This window comes from Gopherus flavomarginatus, chromosome 4, assembly GCF_025201925.1.
Source record: "Gopherus flavomarginatus isolate rGopFla2 chromosome 4, rGopFla2.mat.asm, whole genome shotgun sequence".
NCBI classification, from domain to species: domain Eukaryota; kingdom Metazoa; phylum Chordata; order Testudines; family Testudinidae; genus Gopherus; species Gopherus flavomarginatus.
Genome location: NC_066620.1, coordinates 31,316,671 through 31,337,305, shown reverse-complemented (window position 1 = coordinate 31,337,305; position 20,635 = coordinate 31,316,671). Strand labels below are relative to the sequence as shown.

General features: G+C 51.1%; 1 non-coding gene across 1 annotated transcript; it reads right to left on the bottom strand.

Annotated features, from left to right (window-relative positions):
• Positions 1-16,430: 16,430 nt before the first annotated feature.
• Positions 16,431-16,512, bottom strand: TRNAS-UGA (transfer RNA serine (anticodon UGA)). The gene has a single exon. It is a non-coding gene; the product is annotated as a tRNA-Ser (tRNA).
• Positions 16,513-20,635: the final 4,123 nt, after the last annotated feature.

Sequence of the window (20,635 nt, the reverse complement as noted above, 5' to 3'; positions counted from 1 at the left end):
GGCCTACTGGGCTATAGTCAAGATCCAAAGGGGTACGGCCCCTGGAGCTAGGGTTTGATTTCCCAGTTTTGGTCCCTGGGATTTAGGCATTGGGGCCCCACTGGTAAGGCCCCTGGTGCTAGGGTTAGGGGTCCCAGGAGTGAGGTTCCTTGAGATAGGGTTAGTGTTTCCAGTGGTAGGGCCCATGGAGCTAGGGTTAGGGGCCTCACGGGTAGGGCCCCTGGAGCTAGGAATAGGGGCCCGAGGGATGGGGCCCTGGAGCTAGGGTTAGGGGTCCCAGGAGTGGGGCTCCTGGAGCTAGGGTTTGGGGTACCAGGGGTAGTGTCCTAGGAGCTAGGGTTAGAGACCCCGGGGTGGGACCCCTGGAGCTAGGGTTAGGGGCCCCACGGCTAGGGCCCCTTAAACCAGGGTTAGAGATCCCACGGGTAGGGCCCCTGTAGCTAGGGTTAGGGAACACATGGGTAGGGCCCCTGGAGCTAGGGTTAGGGGCCCCGTGTGTAGGGCCCCTGGATCCAGGGTTAGAGGCCCCATGTTTATGGCTCCTATAGCTAGGGTTAGAGGCCCCGTTGATTTTCCCCCTGGAGCTAAGGTTAGAGGTCTCAGGGGTGGGGCCCCTGGAACTAGAGTTAGGGGGCTAAAGGGTTAGGCACGTGGAGCTAGGGTTAGGGGCCCGAGGGGTACGGCCCCTGGAGCAAAGGCTAAGGGTCCCTGGGTTGGGGCCCCTGGAACTCGGGTTAGGGGCCCAATGGGTCGGGCCCCTGGAGGAAGGGTAATGGGTCCCACGGATAGGGCCCCTGGAACTAAGGTTAAGGTCCCCACGGGTAGGGCCCCTAGAATTAGGGTTAGGGGTCCCAGGGGTAGAGCCCCTGGAGCTAGGGTTAGAGGCCCCACAGGTAGGACCCCTGGAGTAAGGGTTAGGGTCCCAACAGGCAGGGCTCCTGAAGCTAGGGTTAGAGGCCCCACTGGTAGCGCCCCTGGAACTAGGAATAGGGGCCCCAGGGATGGGGTCCCTGGAGCTAGGGTTATGGTGCCCAGGGTTGGGGCCCCTGGAGCTAGGTTTAGGGGCGCCACTGGAAGGTCCCCTGTAAATAGGGTTAGGGTCCCCATGGGTAGGGCCCCTGGAGCTAGGGTTAAGGGTCCCACGGGTAGGGCCCCTGGAACTAGGGTTAGGGGTGCCACTGGAAGGTCCCCTGTAAATAGGGTTTGGGGCCCCATGGGTAGGGCCCCTGGAGCTAGGGTTAAGGGTCCCACGGGTAGAGCCCCTGGAGCTAGGGTTAGGCGCGCCACTGATAGGTCCCCTGTAGATAGGGTTAGGGGCCCCAGGGGTAGGGACCCAGGAGCTAGGGTTAGGGGCCCCAAGGGTAGGGCCCCTGGAGCTAGGGTTAGGGGCTCCACGGGTATAGCCCCTGGAGCTAGGGTTAGGGGCACCATGGGTTGGGCCCCTGGAGCTGGTGTTAGAATCCCCAGGTATGAGGCCCATGGAGTGAGGGTTAGAGGCCCTACAGGTAGTGCCCCTGTGGCTAGGGCTTAGGGACCCGCAGGTAAGGTCTCTGGAGCTATAGTTAGGGCACCAAGGGGAAGGGCCCCTGGAGCTAGGCTTAGGGGTCCCACGAATGGGGCCCCTGGAGCTAGGGTTAGAGTCCCCACAGGAAGGGCCCCTGGAGTTAGGGTTAGGGGCCCCAAGGGTAGGTCAAGTGGATCTAGGGTTAGGGGACCCAGGGATCCACTCTTCTCCTCCCTCACCCTGCCCCCAAAAGAAAAAGGAAAAAAATAGTTTCTCGTCTTTTTTTTCCATGTCACCCTATGTCTACTGCATGCTGGTGGTAGACAGGGTGCTGCAGCACTGAACACCAGTCTCCCCTTCCTGGTGGCAGATGGTGCAAAGTGGTGGGTAGTCATTGCTATCATCAGCTGGTGAGTGCTCCTGGCTGGTCTTGGTGACGTCGGCCAGAGGCACCTGGGTCAAAATGGAAATGATTCCCAGTCGTTCCTGGCAGATGGTACAAAAGGCTTGGTAACAGTCCTCATCATAGCAGCTGGAGACTGAGCTCCATCAGTCCCCCTCCCTTTCATGTCTAAAGAAGATTCTGTACTCCCTGGACTATCATAGCAGCGCTCCTCTCCCCCCCCCCACCCTTTAATGTCTTGCCTGGACTATGATAGCAGCTGGAGCCTGCCTCCCCCTCATTTTATCTCACTAAAAACTAAGTGTTTCTTTTTACTTCATCACACAAATGGGGGAACACTGCCACAGTAGCCCAGGAGGGTTGGGGGAGGAGGGAAGCAAGAGGTGGGGTTCTAGAGGCTGCACAGTCAGCCTCTAGAATGGCATGCAGCTCATCATTTCTGCAGGATCTCTGGGGCTTTGACCCCAAGCAGCTGTGCTCTCTGGTTCTCTAGTACACTTGCCCCATATTCTAGGGAGGACTGACTTTATTTTTAGACAAAACATAAAGAAGGGAATGACCGGGGAATCATTCCTATTTTTGTCCATGCAGCCCCAGCCAAGTTCAGCAAGGACAGCCTGGAGCACCCTGACAGCAGCAGACAGTACAAAAGGATTGATAACCATCATTGCCAATTTCCAATTGCAAAGGATGCAAAATGACTGATAACCATCATCTCATTGCCAATTTACAATAGCAGATGGTACAATAGGGATGGTAACCGTCTCTGCTACCTTGCAAAAGCAAATGAATGCTGCCGTGTAGCACTGCAGTACCGTGTCTGTCAGTAGCATCCAGTACACATACGGTGACAGTGACAAAAGGCAAAACAGGCTCCATGGTTGCCATGCTATGGCGTCTGCCAGGGCAATCCAGGGAAAAAGGGTGCTAAATCATTGTCTGCCATTGCTTTCATGGATGAAGGATTGAGTGACGACATTTACCCAGAAACACCTGCGACACTGTTTTTGCCCCATCATGCATTGGGATCTCAACCCAGAATTCCAATGGGTGAGGGAGACTGCGGAAACGATGGGATAGCTATGGGATAGCTACCTACAGTGCAACGCTCTGGAAATCGACACTACCCTCGGTATATGGACACACACCGCCGAATTAATGTGCTTAGCGTGGCCTCGTGCACTTGACTTTATACAATGTTTTATAAAACCGGTTTCTGTAAAATCAGAATAATCCCATTGTGTAGACATACCATTAGTCTATTCTGTGTAGGTTCTTAAACCACTCTCCTTAGTCTACCTTCCAGAATTAATTGCATGGTTTGGATCATTCTTTCCCTCGTCTCCCACAGAAGAGAAATTTTCCACCCCTTTCCCATTGGGACAATGCCATCGTTTTAACTTAGGAAACAGTCTCTGTAAATGTTTTGCCCAGATGAAGGATAGTTCATAGGAGCAGACAAGGAGGACTGTTGTGGCCCTTTGTCATAAACAGATAAGAAAAGTTAATAGCACAGAAGTACTTTATATCTCTTTGACTGTAAAGGGTTAACAAGTTCAGTAAGCCTGGCTGTCACCTGACCAGAGGACCAATCTGAGGACAGAATACTTTCAAATCTTGAGGGAGGGAAGTTTTTGTGCTGTGCTGTTAGTTTTGGTTGTTGTTCACTCTGGGGTCTCAGAGGGATCAGATGTGCAGCCAGGATTCTCTCCAATCTCCTTGATACCGGTTCTTATAGATTCAGAATAGTGAGTACTAGATAGATAAAGCGAGTTAGGCGTATGTTTGTTTTCTTTATTTGCAAATGTATATTTGGTTGGAAGAAGTTCAAATGTGTATTTGGCTGAAAGGAGTTCAAATTGGTATTTTGCTGAAAAGATTTTAATTTGTACTTGTATACTTAGGCTGGGAGGGTGTTCCCAGTGTCTATAGCTGAAAGACCCTGTACCTATTCCATTTTAAATTTACAAAGCTAATTTTTACTGTTTTTCTCTCTTTAATTAAAAGTTTCTTGTTTAAGAACCTGATTGTTTTTTTATTCTGGTGAGACCCCAGGGGACTGGGTCTGGATTCACCAGGGAATTGGTGGGGAGAAAGGAGGGAAGAGGGAGAGAGAGGCTGATTCCTCTCTGTGTCAGGATTACTTCTCTTAGGAAGAGTCTGGGAGGGGGAAAGAGAAGGAGGGGGGAATGTGCATTTTCCTCTCTGTTTTGTGATTCAAGGAGTTTGAATCACACAGTGATCTTCCAGGGTAACCCAGGGAGGGGAAGCCTGGGAGAGGCAACGGTGAGGGAAAGGGTTTACTTTCCTTGTGTTAAGATCCAGAGGGTCTGGGTCTTGGAGGTCCCCGGGCAAAGTTTTGTGGGGACCAGAGTGTACCAGGCACTGGAATTCCTGGTTGGTGGCAGCGCTACAGGTTCTAAGCTGGTAATTAAGCTTAGAGGAATTCATGCTGGTACCCCATCTTTTGGACACTAAGGTTCAGAGTGGGGAATTGTACCATGACATGGTGTGCAGCGCGTGGGATGGATAGATAGATAGATAGATAGATAGATAGATAGATAGATAGATAGATAGATAAGATAGAATCCAAAAGCTAGTGAGGTTTTTATTTCTCTCCCTGCTAGCTATCTGCAGGCAGACTGAGAGGTTTGGGTTTAGAAGCAAAAGCCAGTAGGATTTTTTCTCTCTCTTTTCTCTCTGCTAGCTGTTTGTAAGCAGGAGAGAGGGTTTTTAAAAATAAATAACAGCCAGAAAATTTTTTCCTTTTCTCCTTTCTGGTTGTGCAGACAGACTGCCTGAAGGCAGAGGCATTAGAGTTTAACAAGGATCTTTGTTAAACAAAGGGACTCCAGTTGTGAGTCACCATACACCAGCAAAACACATTTGCAAATGAAAGGTTTCCTTTTGTTCTAATTTTATTAGGGAAAGCTTGTTAGAAAGACTCCGTTGCTTAGCAACAGAGCAGGCAGCAGAGGAACAGTAATTCAGACAGTAAACCAGCAGAGGGCACCACAACACAAGAAAACAGGAACCATGACTTCCAAGGCAAAACTGGATACAGAAGAAAAGATCAGACAGGCAGCCCACCAACGAGAAATGGAAAAAAAATACAAGAACTAGAAATAAAACAAAAAGAGATGGAGCTAAGAGAAAGAGAAAAGGAGGCTGCCCACAGGAGAGAGTTGGAATTCCTGAGGGAAACCCACCGGCAGGCCCTGGAATTAGAAAAGGCTAAGCAACAGAACCCAGCCAATCCTAACAACCCTTCGCCAATAATTGTTCCGCAGCACAAGAAATTTCCCACCTACAAGGCAGGTGATGACACTGAGGCCTTCTTAGAAAATTTTGAAAGAGCCTGCCTTGAGTACAGCATCTCTGAAGACCAGTACATGGTAGAATTGAGGCCACTGCTCAGTGGACCCTTAGCAGAGGTGGCGGCTGAAATGCCTAAGGAGAAAATGAACGATTATAAACTTTTTCAAACCAAGGCCAGATACAGAATGGGGATAACACCTGAACATGCCCGTCGGCGGTTCAGAGCCCTATAATGGAAACCAGATGTGTCATTCCCCCAACACGCCTACCACGTTGCAAAGAATTATGAAGCCTGGATATCAGGAACAAAGGTTAACAATCTGGACGAGCTGCACCTCCTGATACAAATGGAGCAGTTCTTAGATGATGTTCCTGAGGAAATAGAAAGGTACATCCTAGATGGGAAACCCAAAACGGCAACTGAGGCAGGGGAGATTGGAGCCAAATGGATGGAAGTGGCAGAAAAGAAAAAAGCTACTGTCAAGGGGAGCGACTACCCCAGGGGGCACACCGAAAATAAACCCTATCATCGAGGGCAACCCAGGACCACACCTACAACCCAAGGAAAGCCGCTGACGCCCTATTCTCTCACCTCACCTATCTCCAGTAACCCACCTCGGTCCAGTGACCAGTCAGCTGGGCGATGCTTCAAGTGTAATGAACTGGGACATATAAAGGCCAACTGCCCCAAGAACCCCAACCGAGTGCAGTTCATTATATCTCCATCACTCCAAAGATCCCCAGGCCCAGATGCCTCTCAAATACCCTCAGAGCGAAGGGAAATTTTGAGAGTGGGCGGAAAGAAGGTTATCGCGTGGAGAGACACGGGGGCACAAGTGTCAGCTATCCACCAATCCTTGGTGGACCCCAAATTCATCAACCCAAAGGCTCAAGTGACAATTTTCCCCTTCATGTCCCAAGTGGTAAACTTGCCTACAGCTAAACTGCCTGTCCAGTACAAAGGCTGGTCAGGAATGTGGACATTTGCAGTCTACAACAATGATCACATCCCCATGCTACTGGGGGAAGACTTGGCCAACTAGGTAAAGTGGGCCAAGAGGCTGGGAATGGTTACACGTTGCCAAGCCAGGCAAACTTCCAGACCCATCCCTGTTCCTGAGCCGTCCACGGGGGCCCCGTCTGTGTTAGCAGAGACCCAGACAGAGATAGTGGACCCGGATCCCCTGCCAACGACTGCAACAGCCACAGTACTTCCAGTCCCAGACCCAGACCTGGAAACGCAACCAGCACCAGAACCATTGCCAGCACTGATGCCAGCGCTTGCAAACGCATCTTCAACCCCAACGCCAGAGGGCGTCAGTGAGTCTGAACTGGCAGAAACAGCAGACAACCATACCCAAGAGGCTCAGCCAGAGCCTGAAATACCTCCTGGTGCACCAGCGGAGAGCGGTTCACCAGCAATGGAAACAACACCATCACCTACATCGCTTCCAGAGGGACCAAGCCCAAGTCCACAGTCTAAGGAAGAACTGGTGTCTCCAGCTTCAAGGAAACAGTTCCAGACTGAGCAGGAAGCAGATGACAGCCTTCAGAAAGCTTGGGCAGTGGCACGGAGCACCCCACTACCTCTCAGCTCTTCTAACCGATCCCGGTTTGTTATAGAACAAGGGCTTTTATATAGGGAGACTCTTTCTGGTGGACACCAGGAAGACTGGCATCCACAAAAACAGTTGGTGGTTCCAACTAAGTACCAGGGGAAGCTCTTAAGCTTAGCCCATGATCATCCCAGTGGCCATGCTGGGGTGAACAGAACCAAAGACAGGTTGGGGAAGTCCTTTCACTGGGAGGGGATGGGCAAGGATGTTGCCAAGTATGTCCGGTCTTGTGAGGTGTGCCAAAGAGTGGGAAAGCCCCAAGACCAGGTCAAGGCCCCTCTCCAGCCACTTCCCATAACAGAAGTCCCATTTCAGCGAGTAGCTGTGGATATTCTGGGTCCTTTCTCAAAAAAGACACCCAGAGGAAAGCAGTACATACTGACTTTTGTGGATTTTGCTACCCAATGACCAGAAGCAGTAGCTCTAGGCCACACCAGGGCCAAAACTGTGTGCCAGGCCCTAATAGACATTTTTGCCAGGGTAGGTTGGCCCTCTGATATCCTTACGGATTCAGGAACTAATTTCCTGGCAGGGACCATGAAAGAACTGTGGGAAACTCATGGGGTAAATCAATTAGTTGCCACCCCGTACCACCATCAAACCAATGGCCTGGTGGAAAGGTTTAATGGAACTTTGGGGGCCATGATACGTAAATTCGTGAATGAACATTCCAATGACTGGGATCTAGTGTTGCAGCACTTGCTCTTTGCTTACAGGGCTGTACCACATCCCAGTTTAGGGTTCTCACCGTTTGAGCTTGTGTATGGCCACGAAGTTAAGGGGCCATTACAGTTGGTGAAGCAGCAATGGGAGGGGTTTATGCCTTCTCCAGGGACTAATATTCTGGACTTTGTAAGCAACCTACAAAGAACCCTCTGACACTCTTTAGCCCTTGCTAAAGAGAAACTAAAGGATGCTCAGGAAGAGCAAAAGGCCTGGTATGATAGACATACCAGAGAGTGTTCCTTCAAGGTAGGAGACCAGGTTATGGTCTTAAAGGCGCAACAGGCCCATAAAATGGAAGCATCATGGGAAGGGCCATTCACGGTCCAAGAGCGCCTAGGAGCTGTTAACTACCTCATAGCATTTCCCAATTCCTCCCTAAAGCCCCGAGTGTACCACGTTAATTCTCTCAAGCCCTTTTATTACAGAGACTTACAGGTTTGTCAGTTCACAGCCCAAGGAGGAGATGACGCTGAATGGCCTGACGGTGTCTACGATAAAGGGAAAAGTAACGGTGGCGTGGGAGAGGTGACCCTCTCCACAACCGGGAAAGGTCTGCAGTGGCAACAGATCAAGAAGTTGATGCACTCTCCTGTGAAAGTTCCGTAAAATCAACTGGTTAAAAATTGTCCTTACAATGTGAAAAATCTTGTAGTTTTACTTAATTAGTGGCATATGTAAGGATGCATGTGTTTATTGATCTGTTGATTTTGAAGTTCTAGGGAGAAATCACTGCCAGTGTACTTCCACACTGTCAGCGATTTGGGGGGCGTGTCATAAACAGATAAGAAAAGTTAATAGCACAGAAATACTTTATATCTCTTTGACTGTAAAGGGTTAACAAGTTCAGTAAGCCTGGCTGTCACCTGACCAGAGGACCAATCAGAGGACAGGATATTTTCAAATCTTGAGGGAGGGAAGTTTTTGTGCTGTGCTGTTAGTTTTGGTTGTTGTTCACTCTGGGGGCTCAGAGGGATCAGATGTGCAGCCAGGATTCTCTCCAATCTCCCTGATACTGGTTCTTATAGATTCAGAATAGTGAGTACTAGGTAAATAAAGCGAGTTAGGCTTATGGTTGTTTTCTTTATTTGCAAATGTGTATTTGGTTGGAAGAAGTTCAAATGTGTATTTGGCTGAAAGGAGTTCAAATTGGTATTTTGCTGAAAAGATTTTAATTTGTACTTGTATACTTAGGCTGGGAGGGTGTTCCCAGTGTCTATAGCTGAAAGACCCTGTACCTATTCCATTTTAAATTTACAAAGCTAATTTTTACTGTTTTTCTCTCTTTAATTAAAAGTTTCTTGTTTAAGAACCTGATTGTTTTTTTATTCTGGTGAGACCCCAGGGGACTGGGTCTGGATTCACCAGGGAATTGGTGGGGAGAAAGGAGGGAAGAGGGAGAGAGAGGCTGATTTCTCTCTGTGCCAGGATTACTTCTCTTAGGAAGAGTCTGGGAGGGGAAAAGAGAAGGAGGGAGGAAGGTGAATTGTCCTCTCTATTTTGTGATTCAAGGAGTTTGAATCACACAGTGATCTTCCAGGGTAACCCAGGGAGGGGAAGCCTGGGAGAGGCAACGGTGAGGGAAAGGGTTTACTTTCCTTGTGTTAAGATCCAGAGGGTCTGGGTCTTGGAGGTCCCCGGGCAAAGTTTTGTGGGGACCAGAGTGTACCAGGCACTGGAATTCCTGGTTGGTGGCAGTGCTACAGGTTCTAAGCTGGTAATTAAGCTTAGAGGAATTCATGCTGGTACCCCATCTTTTGGACGCTAAGGTTCAGAGTGGGGAATTGTACCATGACACCCTTTGAGTCACATTCCTAGCGTTTAAGACTGGAAGGAACCAGCCGATCACCTCGGAGGGATTGGGGTGCACCAATGCCTGAGGCCCTACCATGGCAAGGAATTCATTTGATGCCATTGACAGTACGTTTGAGGTAGTTCTGCGGGAAAGGAGCAGAAAAGTCAGTCATTGCCTTTTGGCAGCAAAAGATGTATTATGATTGATAGCTATCGTTGTCATACTCTTAGGTGCTTTTTTAGTCAATTTCGGTGAGGTCAGTTAGGGGCGCCTGGGCAAACATGGGAATGACTCAGCCAGGTCATTCCGATCTTCTATCAAGCACCCAGGAGATGATGATGACCAGCAGTCCTACTGCACTGTCTTCTGGTGAGCAGCCAGGAGATGACAATGGCTAGCAGTTGTACTACCAGCCTAAGATGTAAAAGCTGGATGTGTCAAAACAAGAAATTGACCTGATTTGTTCTGTGACATCAATGGCCTGCTAAACCCAGGGTTTTGAGTTCAATCCTTGAGTGGACCATTCTGTGTGACAGTTGTTTGTGTTTCTCCTTGATGCAAAGCCACCCCCTTTGTTGATTTTAATTCCCTGTAAGCCATGCCATCAGTCACCCCTCCTGCCATCAGCGCAATGGCAGACAATTGTTTCGTGCCTTTTTTCAGTGCAGAACCAGAAGCTGCAAAAGCAAAGCCAGGCAAGGAGGCGACAGCAGTGCAGTGACGAGAGTAATGAGGACATAGACATGGTCATAGACTTCTCACAAAGTACGGGCCGGGCAATGTGCACATCATGCTGATGAGCTCTGCATGGTCACCTGTGCTGATCCACTCGCCACGCTGCCAAACAGGAAATGAAATTCAAAAGTTCGTGGGCCTTTTCCTGTCTACCTGGCCAGTGCATCTGAGTTGAGAACGCCGTCCAGAATGGTCACAATGGAGCACTCTGGGATAGCTCCCGGAGGCCAATACTGTTGAGTTGCGTCTACACTACCCTAAATTCAACCCGACAAGGCCAATTTCAGTGCTAATCTCCTCATTGGAGGTGGAGTAAAGAAATCAATGTAAAGAGCCCTTTAAGTTGAAAAAAAGGGCTTTGTCGTGTGGATGGGTCCAGGGTTAAATCGCGGTAACGCTGCTAAATTCAACCTAAAGTCATAGTGTAGACCAGGCCTGAGAGGGATTTTATAGCTACTGGCTGGCTGGATGTCCACCCCCTTTCATTGATCACACTTGGTAACTACTAAGTAGAAGCACAGAATCATAGATTGTTTTGCTGAGTTTCCTTCAGGCCTTCCTAACGGCACAGCAGGGCTGGTCTTGGTTCTGCACAATGTTGTTTCATTTAGCAGTGACTGTGAAGGCACTTCCAGCTATTTGGCTGTGGGAACTCTGGTATTAAGTGGACACCTTGTCTTAGCTGTGTATGGCTGTATTGCTTGTAGATTTATATATTCTGTATTGATGTTACCAAATGGAGTATTTTGTAGCTGGCTGCTATAATTTGTTTAACTTGTACGAAATATGAATATGCTCCCTCAGACTTAACCACCCGCCTTTCACACACTCCCTGCCCCTCACTCTCTGGGGTGGGAACAAGCCACCAGCACGTGTGTCCATTGGATTTTTTTCATTTAATTACTTCTCATTGTTAAATTATTTATGACTGTTTCTTAAATTTCATTGCAGTGCGTTTTCTTCCTGCCACTGTCCCCTGGCAGCTCAGGGATGTGAGAGTCTCCTCCTTTGCATTTCTGCCCACAGAAAAAGAAGAGAGATCACACTTCAGCACCTTTGGAAATAAAAGCAACCTGGAAACAAACCTTCTCCTCAGTGTGCAGTTTGTGTCTCTTTTGGTGCAGTTGATGTGTGTGCAGCATGTGTGGTGGACAGGGGCACTGTGTGCTCACATGGGAATTCATCAGCCTTGGTGCAGGATTTGACTTGTTCCTGGAGTGAATGTAGAACTGTGGAGTGTCAGGCACAGGCTGCATGACCCCCTCCATTTATCCTTGGTGCAGATACAGCCCAGGCAGTGCTAGTGCAACCTCCTCTCCTGCTGCCCTCCACCATCATCTGCATAGCCCACCTGTCAGGGCAGGAGGGGAATGTTGCTCCATGGATCCTGGTTCTCAGATGGGACTGCCCTGGGATGGGGGTGTGTGGTTGCATCCATTAGGTCACCAGATTGAGCCTCCTAATATCCTTGGTGATTGTTCCCAAGATCCAGGACTTTGTGCTCAAACATCTCCCAGCTTCCTTGTTGAAAACAAGGCCAAGGTTTCCTTGCAATACACAAGAAGAAAGTAGATTTTCACCCCAGATGGGACTCAAACCCACAATCTCTGGCTTTGGAAGCCAATGCTTTATCCATTAGGCTACCGGGGCCCTGATGTACAGCTGCTGAAGAGATGAAAATTCCGTCTCAGAAATGCACATTCCTCACATTTGCTTCAACACCAAATAGCCCCTTTATGTGCCATACAGAAATGTCTGCATCCCCTGACAACGAGGCAACTGGGCAGGTGACTGACAGAGCTGAGCACCACCTTTCAGCCAGCCATCTTTAGAGAAGAACTCCACCCTAGAGTCACCCCTCCCTCCTCCAGCACCTCCACGTCTGTGGCTGTGAGTGGCAGTAGGACGATTAGGGGGCGAATCTGGGGCTGGAAGGAGGGTAAGGTCGGCCTGTAAGGAGTAACCAGGTGGGGCAGACCCAGGGGGAGGCTGTGGGCTGCTGGTTGGTCATTGGGACCGGAGCTCTAGATCAAAGCTGCACAGTGACCTGACACTCAGAGTTATAGGGAAGATATAGGGACCCCCTTACTAGCCTCTGTGAACCCCAACCCTTGTTACGAAGGGTATTGAGGAGTCTCTGTCCCTTAAAGCTTCTGGGAGCTCTCCAGCAGGCTGTGGGCATCAGCCACCTCCTGCCTCACAGGTTAGACTCTTGGCGCTGTGCCAGCCACCCCCTCACTTGAGGGCCCAGTGTAAGAAGAAGGAGGCCCAGTGCTAGCAGAAAGGGGTTTTGATTGATTGACCTCTGTGGTATGGGCACAGGACGCTTCCACTGTGTCCCTCTGCTGGCTTTTCTTCAGCAGCACCTAGAGGCCCTGGCTCCAGGCTAGTGCCCGGTGAGCTCTGGCACTGGCAGGAAGCGCTGCAGGGTGCTGGGCAGCAGCGCTGGCAAACCAGCTGCTAGTAGGTGTCTCTGTGGTATCGTGGGTCAGTGAGGTCAGCTGTTAATGGAAAGGAGTGGGGTTTATGCTCCCCCAGGGATGCCACTGAAGGCTCCTCATGGGCTCCTCAAGGTCTGCTGGGAGCCGTGATGTTCCCCTTTTGCCACCTTGAAGGCTCCCTCCTGGACACAGTGGGTTCACCTGCTGCCTACAAGAGTGTGGGGGTCGCACTGCAAAAGCCCATCTCCCGGCAGCCGTGCTGGAGGCTCAGGCTTAATCCTCAAAGCTGAGCGCAAAACCTTCAGCCAGGAGCGTTTCGCTTCTTCTCACCTCCGCTCAAGGAGCAAGGGAGAAAAGGATGAGACACAAAGGCTCAAAGATGCCTCCCTCCCACTTCCCTGTACACTGTGCAAAGCCCTTGGCCTGCCTCATGCCTTGTCAGGAAAGCGCGGCCATGCTGCCCAAGCCTCAGTCACATCCACAGCCTGGCCCACCTCAGGTGACGGAGCGCAGAGCCACGCGAGTCAATGGCAGGTCACGTTGGGAGCGTCGGCTCTTTCCCCTGACAGCCAAACAGCGCTGCCTAGCATCCCAAGAGCCTCTCTCGTGTTCTCCTGCAACAGCCGCCTGCCGGTCAGGGTGAGAAAAGGGGAAGAGGAAGTACTGTGGCCTCAGGCTGGGACAGGAGGCCCTCACCCTGCCCAGGCCTGCCTCTTGCCTTCAGCCCAGGCAGCCAGAGGTGCCGGGGAGCTCCGTGGCAGGCCACTGCCCCAGCCAGGAAATAAGGAAAAGGCGATGAATAAAGAAGTCAGGAAATAACAAGGAATTGAAGAAGTTTGTCGAACGGGTTTCTGTCCGATTTACCATCTTCTCAGCTACCACTCAAAGTTAAAGACCTGAAGTCAACCTATCGGCATAAGTACAGATGGTTAGATGGGAGTTAAAAGAAGCTGCTGTCACAAGTGTTAGGTGCCTGCAAGCAGCATGCAGATCGTTTAAAAACACTGCAATTAGAGGCTCAGATGAAACGTTTGCCCTAAATCAGAAACGACAATAGGAGGACCAGCAGAACGCCACTCTAGGTAAAAGGCCGAGGAATGGAGGCTTTTAGAGGCAAAAAGTCATCCCTCAAAATTTGGAAATCAAATCCTAGTGAGGATAATAGGAAGGTGCACAAACTCTGGCCTGTTAAGTGTCAAAGTGTAACAAGCCAGGCCAAGAAAGAATCTGAGAAGCAACATGCTAAAGACACAAAAGCTAAGCATAAATCCGGTCAATGCGAGTCCTGCTCTGTCCCTGCAGAAAAGTGAACCTCCTCTCTGGCTGGAGTGAGCTTCTCTAAGCTGACCTCACTACAGACCTGTGCCAGGTAGTGCTCATTGTAAAAATGTTTCCTCTGACGGTCCGAAAAACGGGACCAGCGGTCCTCAGGCCAGCTGACACAATTAAAATCCTCCCCCCAACAACAAACATCATGCAGTCCAGAGGAAGGGAGCCTTTGATCTTCCCTCTCATGCCTTAACTGGGGACCATACACACTAATATAGCTATAACCAATGCCACAGAGCACAAAGTCTACCAGTAATGCCCTCCCTGGTTGGAGCGCCACCACCTTCTGTACTCGCACCGCGAATGTGAAAAAGAAGACTCCGGCCACATCATTCTTCCCTGGCCAGAAGGCCCTTCCTCCAATCACCCTCTGCCTTTTGAGCTACCCTAGAGTTATTAATGTGCATTTCCTGAACACCCACCATGTCCAAGTGCAGCTGCTCCAAGGCACTGAACATCAAGAACCTCCTCCTAGGCCCCCAAATCCCTTCCACCTTCCACACAGCCATTTTCACAGTTGCCCTTTCCCTGGTACTGCACTTGCTCAGCTGCGCAGAGGAGTTTTCATCCCTAATCCCTGCCTGTCACTGCCCAGCAGCCCTCTAGCACCATTCCTGATGGTCACTCTGCCTTGCTCTCTTCCTGTCATGTTGGGAAAGATAGTTCTCATCGTTAAAGGTCAAGTGGGCCAACTAGGGGCAGAAGCCCATTCTATGTTTTCCTACTACAGAGCCTAAGATCAGAGACTTACCTTCAGTGCCACCCAGAAGGGAGGCAAGTGGGGCATTATGCCCCAGGCCCCACAGGGGCCCCATGAGAAAACAGTATTGCAACTTTTTTTTAATGGAAGGAGCCCCCAGAATTGCTTTGCCCCAGGCCAGCCCTCCTCACTTTGGGTGCAGGCGTCGCTGTGCTGCCAGAAAACAAGATGCCCCTGCACAAAGAGGATAAAAGAACCTGCCAAAGCTTGGGCTTGATCTATGGACCTTTAGTGCTTCAGGCCAATGCTCACCTAACTGAGCTATTTTGGCAGCCATATGGGTTTATTTTGGCCTGTTGCTTCTCTGTCCAGGATGTTTCTGCAGCAAGTGCACACAAAAAGGACGTCATTGTGAGCGGCCCATGAAGACAAGACTCGCTTTTGCTTTCCTTGCTCGGCTTGACTTGCTTCCTCACCCTGTTCCTGTCTTAGTGCCTGGGTTGACCTGGTGGTGGAAAGGGACTAGGGGCCACTGGCGTGGGGATGAAGCTGAACTGGACTCTGAGCTAGACCAGACCCTGGCGGTGAGAGTCTGGCCACTACTTGCAGCCCTACCCTGTTGTCCTGGCTTCCCTCACTGGACGTCATTTCAGGAGGGAAGTGGGGCTTCTGCCTCCCCTCCCCGATTTTCACATGGGAGAGGAATGCGAACAGGAAAATGAATGGCTGCTCCACACTCCCACTGGAGGAACCCAGCGCCCTTAGCTGTGATGAGTAAGAAGTGGCTGTTGTCTGACAGGGTCTGTCCCCGAGGAGCTGGAACGGCAGCTGCCGCCTCCCTCTTGGCTCCAGGCTGTGGGAAATGCTCATTGCCTAGCTGCATGGGCAGATGCTGCTCCATGCTCTGGAGAGCGTCTGTATTGCTCTGTCAACCTCCTGTCTTCACTGAGCCAGTCTGGTAAGGTTCCAAGTGCCCTCTTTGGCTTGGCAGCTGAGAGTCTGTGCAGACATCAGCCCCCCTGCCAGCCCCATAAGCAGCAGCAGTGCCAGCCCCCCAGCACCACAGGGGCACTCAATGCACTTCCAGTGGGGAAATGGCTCCTTGGCGTCCAGCTGCTAGAGTGAGAGCCAGGAGAGAGCAATGTCTGGCTCACCTTGGGGGAGAGAAGGGACCTGATGAGTGCGGATCTCCCTCTGTCTCCCCCACAATGCTTGTCAGTTTTATTGTCACTGTGATAGTCAGCGTTTCCCTTTGGGGCTGGCCCTAGAGCGATCCGGGGTCTGGGACAAATCCACCCTTTCCTCCCCAGGCCCTGCCCCCACTCCACCCCTTCCCCCAAGCCCCCACCCTTGTCCCATCTCTTCCCAGATTGCACCATTCCTCTCCCTCGCCCACCTCTTCCCATCCCTGCTCCTCCCCTACCCCACCCAGCGCCTCCTGAACCCCACTGAACAGTTGATCACTGGCAAGTGGAAGGTGCTGAAGGGGAAGAGGAGAAGCTTGTCAGCAAGGCCTGTAGTGGCGGGGGGGAGTTGGCTGCCAGTGGGTGCTGAGCACCTATTTTTTCTCTGTTGGTTCTCCAGCACCAGAGCTCCCATGGAGTTGCTAACTTGGCTTCTTTTGCACTCGAGAGAGAGGAGCAGAACCAGGGCTATGGTTGATCTATGGGGCACCAGGTGAGTGGCAGAGGTGTCAGGTGCTAGAGTTTGCCTGACACCTCAGGGACATAGTGTGAAGTGGCATCCCAGGCATCTCTATGAAAGGAGCAGAACAGGATTTACTTGGCTTAGGGAGAGAATTGAGAGTGTCTCAGGGGGTTGTACAGAGGTATTGCCTGGGTGAGAGACTGGCTAAAACACAGGCCTGGCTGTGAGCAAGATTCAAACCTGCGAAGGGGAACCCTATTGGATTTCAACTCCAATGCCTTAACCACTCGGCCATCACAGCTGCAAGCACAAAAATGCCCCAATGCCAGAGAAACTGGTAAAGAATCAAATGTCCAGGCTTGAAGTCATCCAAACTACAGAATTCCCATCGCAAACCTGGCTCCCAAAGCACAGCGGGGATTTGGGTTTGTTCTCTTTGCTTAGCCATGTGCAGTCGCACAGAAAGCACCTGTCATGGTATAATTCCCCACTCTGAACCTTAGAGTCCAAAAGATGGGGTACCAGCATGAATTCCTCTTAGCTCAATTACCAGCTTAGTACCTGTAGCGCTGCCACTAACCAGGAATTCCAGTGCCTGGTACACTCAGGTCCCCCCAAAACCTTGCCCGGGGACCCCCAAGACCCAGTCCCTCTGGATCTTGACACAAGGAAAGTAAACCCTTTCCCTCACCGTTGCCCCTCCCTGGGTTACCCTGAAAGATCACTGTGATTCAAACTCCTTGAGTCTTTAAACAGAGAGGAAAATTTACCTTCCCCCCTCCCAGATTCTCCCTGAGAGAGACAGTAATCCTAACACAGAGAGAAATTAGCCTCTCTACCCCTTCCCTCCTTTCTCCCCACCAATTCCCTGGTGATTACAGACCCAGTCCCCTGGGGTCTCACCAGAATAAAAAAAAATCAGGTTCTTAAACAAGAAAAACTTTTAATTAAAGAAAGAACAAAGGTAAAAATTATCTTTGTAAATTTAAAATGGAACATGTTACAGGGTCTTTCAGCTATAGACACTGGGACTACCCTCCCAGCCTAAGTATTCAAGTACAAATTAAAATCCTTTCAGCAAAATATAAATTTGAACTCCTTCCAGCCAAATACACATTTGCAAATAAAGAAAACAAGCATAAACCTAACTCGCTTTATCTATCTAGTACTCACTATTTTGAATCTATAAGAACCTGTATCAGGGAGATTGGAGAGAAACCTGGTTGCACAGCACAGCACAAACTTCCCTCCCTCAAGATTTGAAAGTATCCTGTCCCCTGATTGGTCCTCTGGTCAGGCGACAGCCAGGCTCAATGTTCTTGTTAACCCTTTCCAGACAAAAGAGATATGAAGCACTTTTGTTCTATTAACTCTTACTTATCTTTTTATGACAGCGCTTTTAAAAGTCTCCCCTCCCACAGTGCGAGAATGGGAAATGATTCTCAATTTGAAGCTTGATGTGAATGAGGATGTCTGGACCACAGGGCCAGGGACTGATTTTTGCTAGAGAAACCAGTGACACATGGAACCAGGCTAAGGAAAATGTTCCCTGGAGTCAGTAACTGGATCAGCAGCAGTATTGTGCAGAGAAATGTCTCACAAGAGGAGTCAGAGCATTGGTGGTTCGGTAGCAGAAGTCACAGCTACAGTAGGGGAGGTCTAGCTTTGGTTTCTGGCCAACAAAGGGATGAGTTTTATTGTCTCCAAATTTCAGTAGAAAAATTCAGACCCAAACTGTGTGTGGTGGGGGTTTCTTTGGTTTGTTTTGTTTTTCTTATTTGAAATGTCCTTGATCATTTTTCGGGGAAACTATTTGGAGAAGGCCAAGGAAGAGTCCGTACAATTACAAATCTCCATGGGAGTGAGGGGGTCTCTCAGCGCCAGGGGAGGGGTGGAGATTTTCATGGAGGGGAGTTGAGGAGATAAATGAGAGACTTTTGCTCCAGCAGAGGGAGCGGCTTGGCAGGTTCATTTTTACCAAGTGAACCCCCCCCACCACACACACATTGCTCCCTTGCTGCTGCTGCCCCAGCTCAAAGCCCACTGTCACCCCCCGCATGTGACTTACAGCTTGCCACTGACAAAGCCCTTATCTATCAGAGACAAAATCCCCTTGTCTGCCCCTTCTCCCAGCTGAGCCCTCCCCCCACATAGCCCAGGACAACCCCAACCCCTGCTATGCCGGGGGGTTGGGCTTAATCTTCAATGCCGAGCGCAAAACCTTCAGCTGGGCACGTTTCACTCCCTTCCCGCTGTCACGGAGTCCCCGGGCGATGCTCTGGAACAGCTCCACCACAAAGCCACAGTCAGGACTTTGGGGAGGCTCCTCTCCCTTGGAGCAGATTTGTTCAGGGCAAGAAGGTCACACGTCTTCACCTCCTGGGTCTCTCCTTGGAGCATTCAGCATCCTTTGCCCCTCTGTGCACTTCCCACAACGAGCCCACCTAGGCGGGGTCCTGGGGAAGCCACAGGGTCCTGCACCCCCACTTTGCAGTCAGATGTGACTCTCAGCCAGCCAGGAAAACAGGTTTATTCGATGACAGGAACAGGGTCTAAAACAGAGCTTGCAGGTACAGAGAACTGGACCCCTCGGCCAGGTCCATTCTGGGGGGCAGTGAGCCAGACCCCTACACCTGCCCTCAGCCAGCTCCAGACTAACCACACCCTCCAGCCCCTCCTCTCTGCTCAGCTCCGTGCCCGAGCCAGGAGGTCACCTGACCTCTTTGTCTCCAACACCTTCAATTGGCACCTTTGCAGAGGAGGGGCCCAGGCCATTAGTTGCTAGGAGACAGAGTGCCAGGCACTTAGGGGCACTGGCCCTTTGCTCTGCAGCAATCACACACCCTTATCCCACCACCTAGATATTAAGAACTGCATAGGGGACACTGAGGCACCAACACAGTATTCAGAGCAAACATTAAGAACATGCCCAGTTTGTCACGCCCGCCTCGACCCAAGAGGCAAAGGAGAAACGGATGAGACACACCGGCTGGAAGATGCCCTCCTCCCATTTCTCTATAGCCTTCTGTGATGTTATTAATATGAACTGGGACCGTAGAGATCATTGTTGCCACCACTGTTATATATGTGCAGCAAATATTGTGCAAAGGTTGGCGTGTGAGGCGTCTATGACAAGGTTATGATTTGCTGGTTATAATTATGCTGGCTGTATGCATGTACCATTTTTGTATTTGAAGTTATGAATATGGGCTATGTACTTGTATCTCAAATGTATTTGATTCCAAGTAGCTTCAGTGTCATCAGCCCCCGACTCCTTCAGGAGTCCATAGCGAAGAGACACCCCCCACTGTCCTGGACTCCCTGGGAGGTGTCTCCCACCCCCTGCCCAATGGAGCACCAAGGATTAAAGTGACAGCATCTAGTGTCAGTGGTTTTCAGTGTCTCAGTCCAGATGCCTGAGCTGGGGACCCGCCCCCATAGCACTGCTCGAGGGCCTGGGCCTGGGGTGTTCACAGCCCCCTCCGCACCCATCCCTGAGCCCAGCCTGGCTCCTCACCTGGAACAAAGCAGAAGCGTCCATCGGCCACTTTGCTGTCCGAGTCCCAGGCGCTGCTGCTGTCCCATGGGGAGCGGGCCGAGCTGCTGGGGCTGGGAGAGGGATCCTCCACCTCCTGCTCTGGGAAGGCTGGAAGGTCCTCACTGATTGGGCAGGGCAATGCCTCCTCCTGGAAATCGGAGCTGGGCTCCTGGGGCTACTGATGCCCACACAACAAGTCCCAGAGTCACCCTGCCTGGTTCTGTTCCTGAGCTGAGTCCTGCCTGCCCAGCCACATCCTGGCCCAGCTCCATTTTGGCCTGGCCGGTGCCTCTCCCACCTCGGCGCCTGCGCCGGGAGCAGGTTTTCTCTTCCAGAAGGCTGGGCACTTCCACCTCCTGGCCCGGCCAGGAGCTCCTTCCCCGCCAGTGGGGACGGAGGGGCCGCCTCCGCTCCTGGGGAAGATGGCAGCTGCTTCCCTCAGGCTCTGTGGCCACCTGCAGAGCCTTCTTCCTGAACATCCTCAGGAGCCTGGCCATCCTGGAACTGAGCGGGGAGCAGGTGTGAGTCTGTGGTCAAGGCAGCCTCTCACTAACCAGCCTGTTTGGTCCCTCCGCATCCCTGCCCCAGCCAGAGCAGCTCGTCCTCCCCCTCAACATTCTCCCTCCTCATACCTGGGGCTGCAAGATCGGGGGAGTCTCATCCTTTTCGAGCACTGGGGTCAGTCACAAAGACCATTGGTCACTTTGGAGAAGCAGATCCCTCCTGCCAGCCCAGGACACACTCTCCCTCCGCCACCCCCCTCCCAGGCTAGAGAAGGAACAGAACCCAGGAGTCCGGACTTCTCCTGGGAAACCATTCCCCACTTCAACATCCCTAGGCACAGCAAGGTCAAGACCCCCTAGCTTCCCATTGATTTCCATGCTCA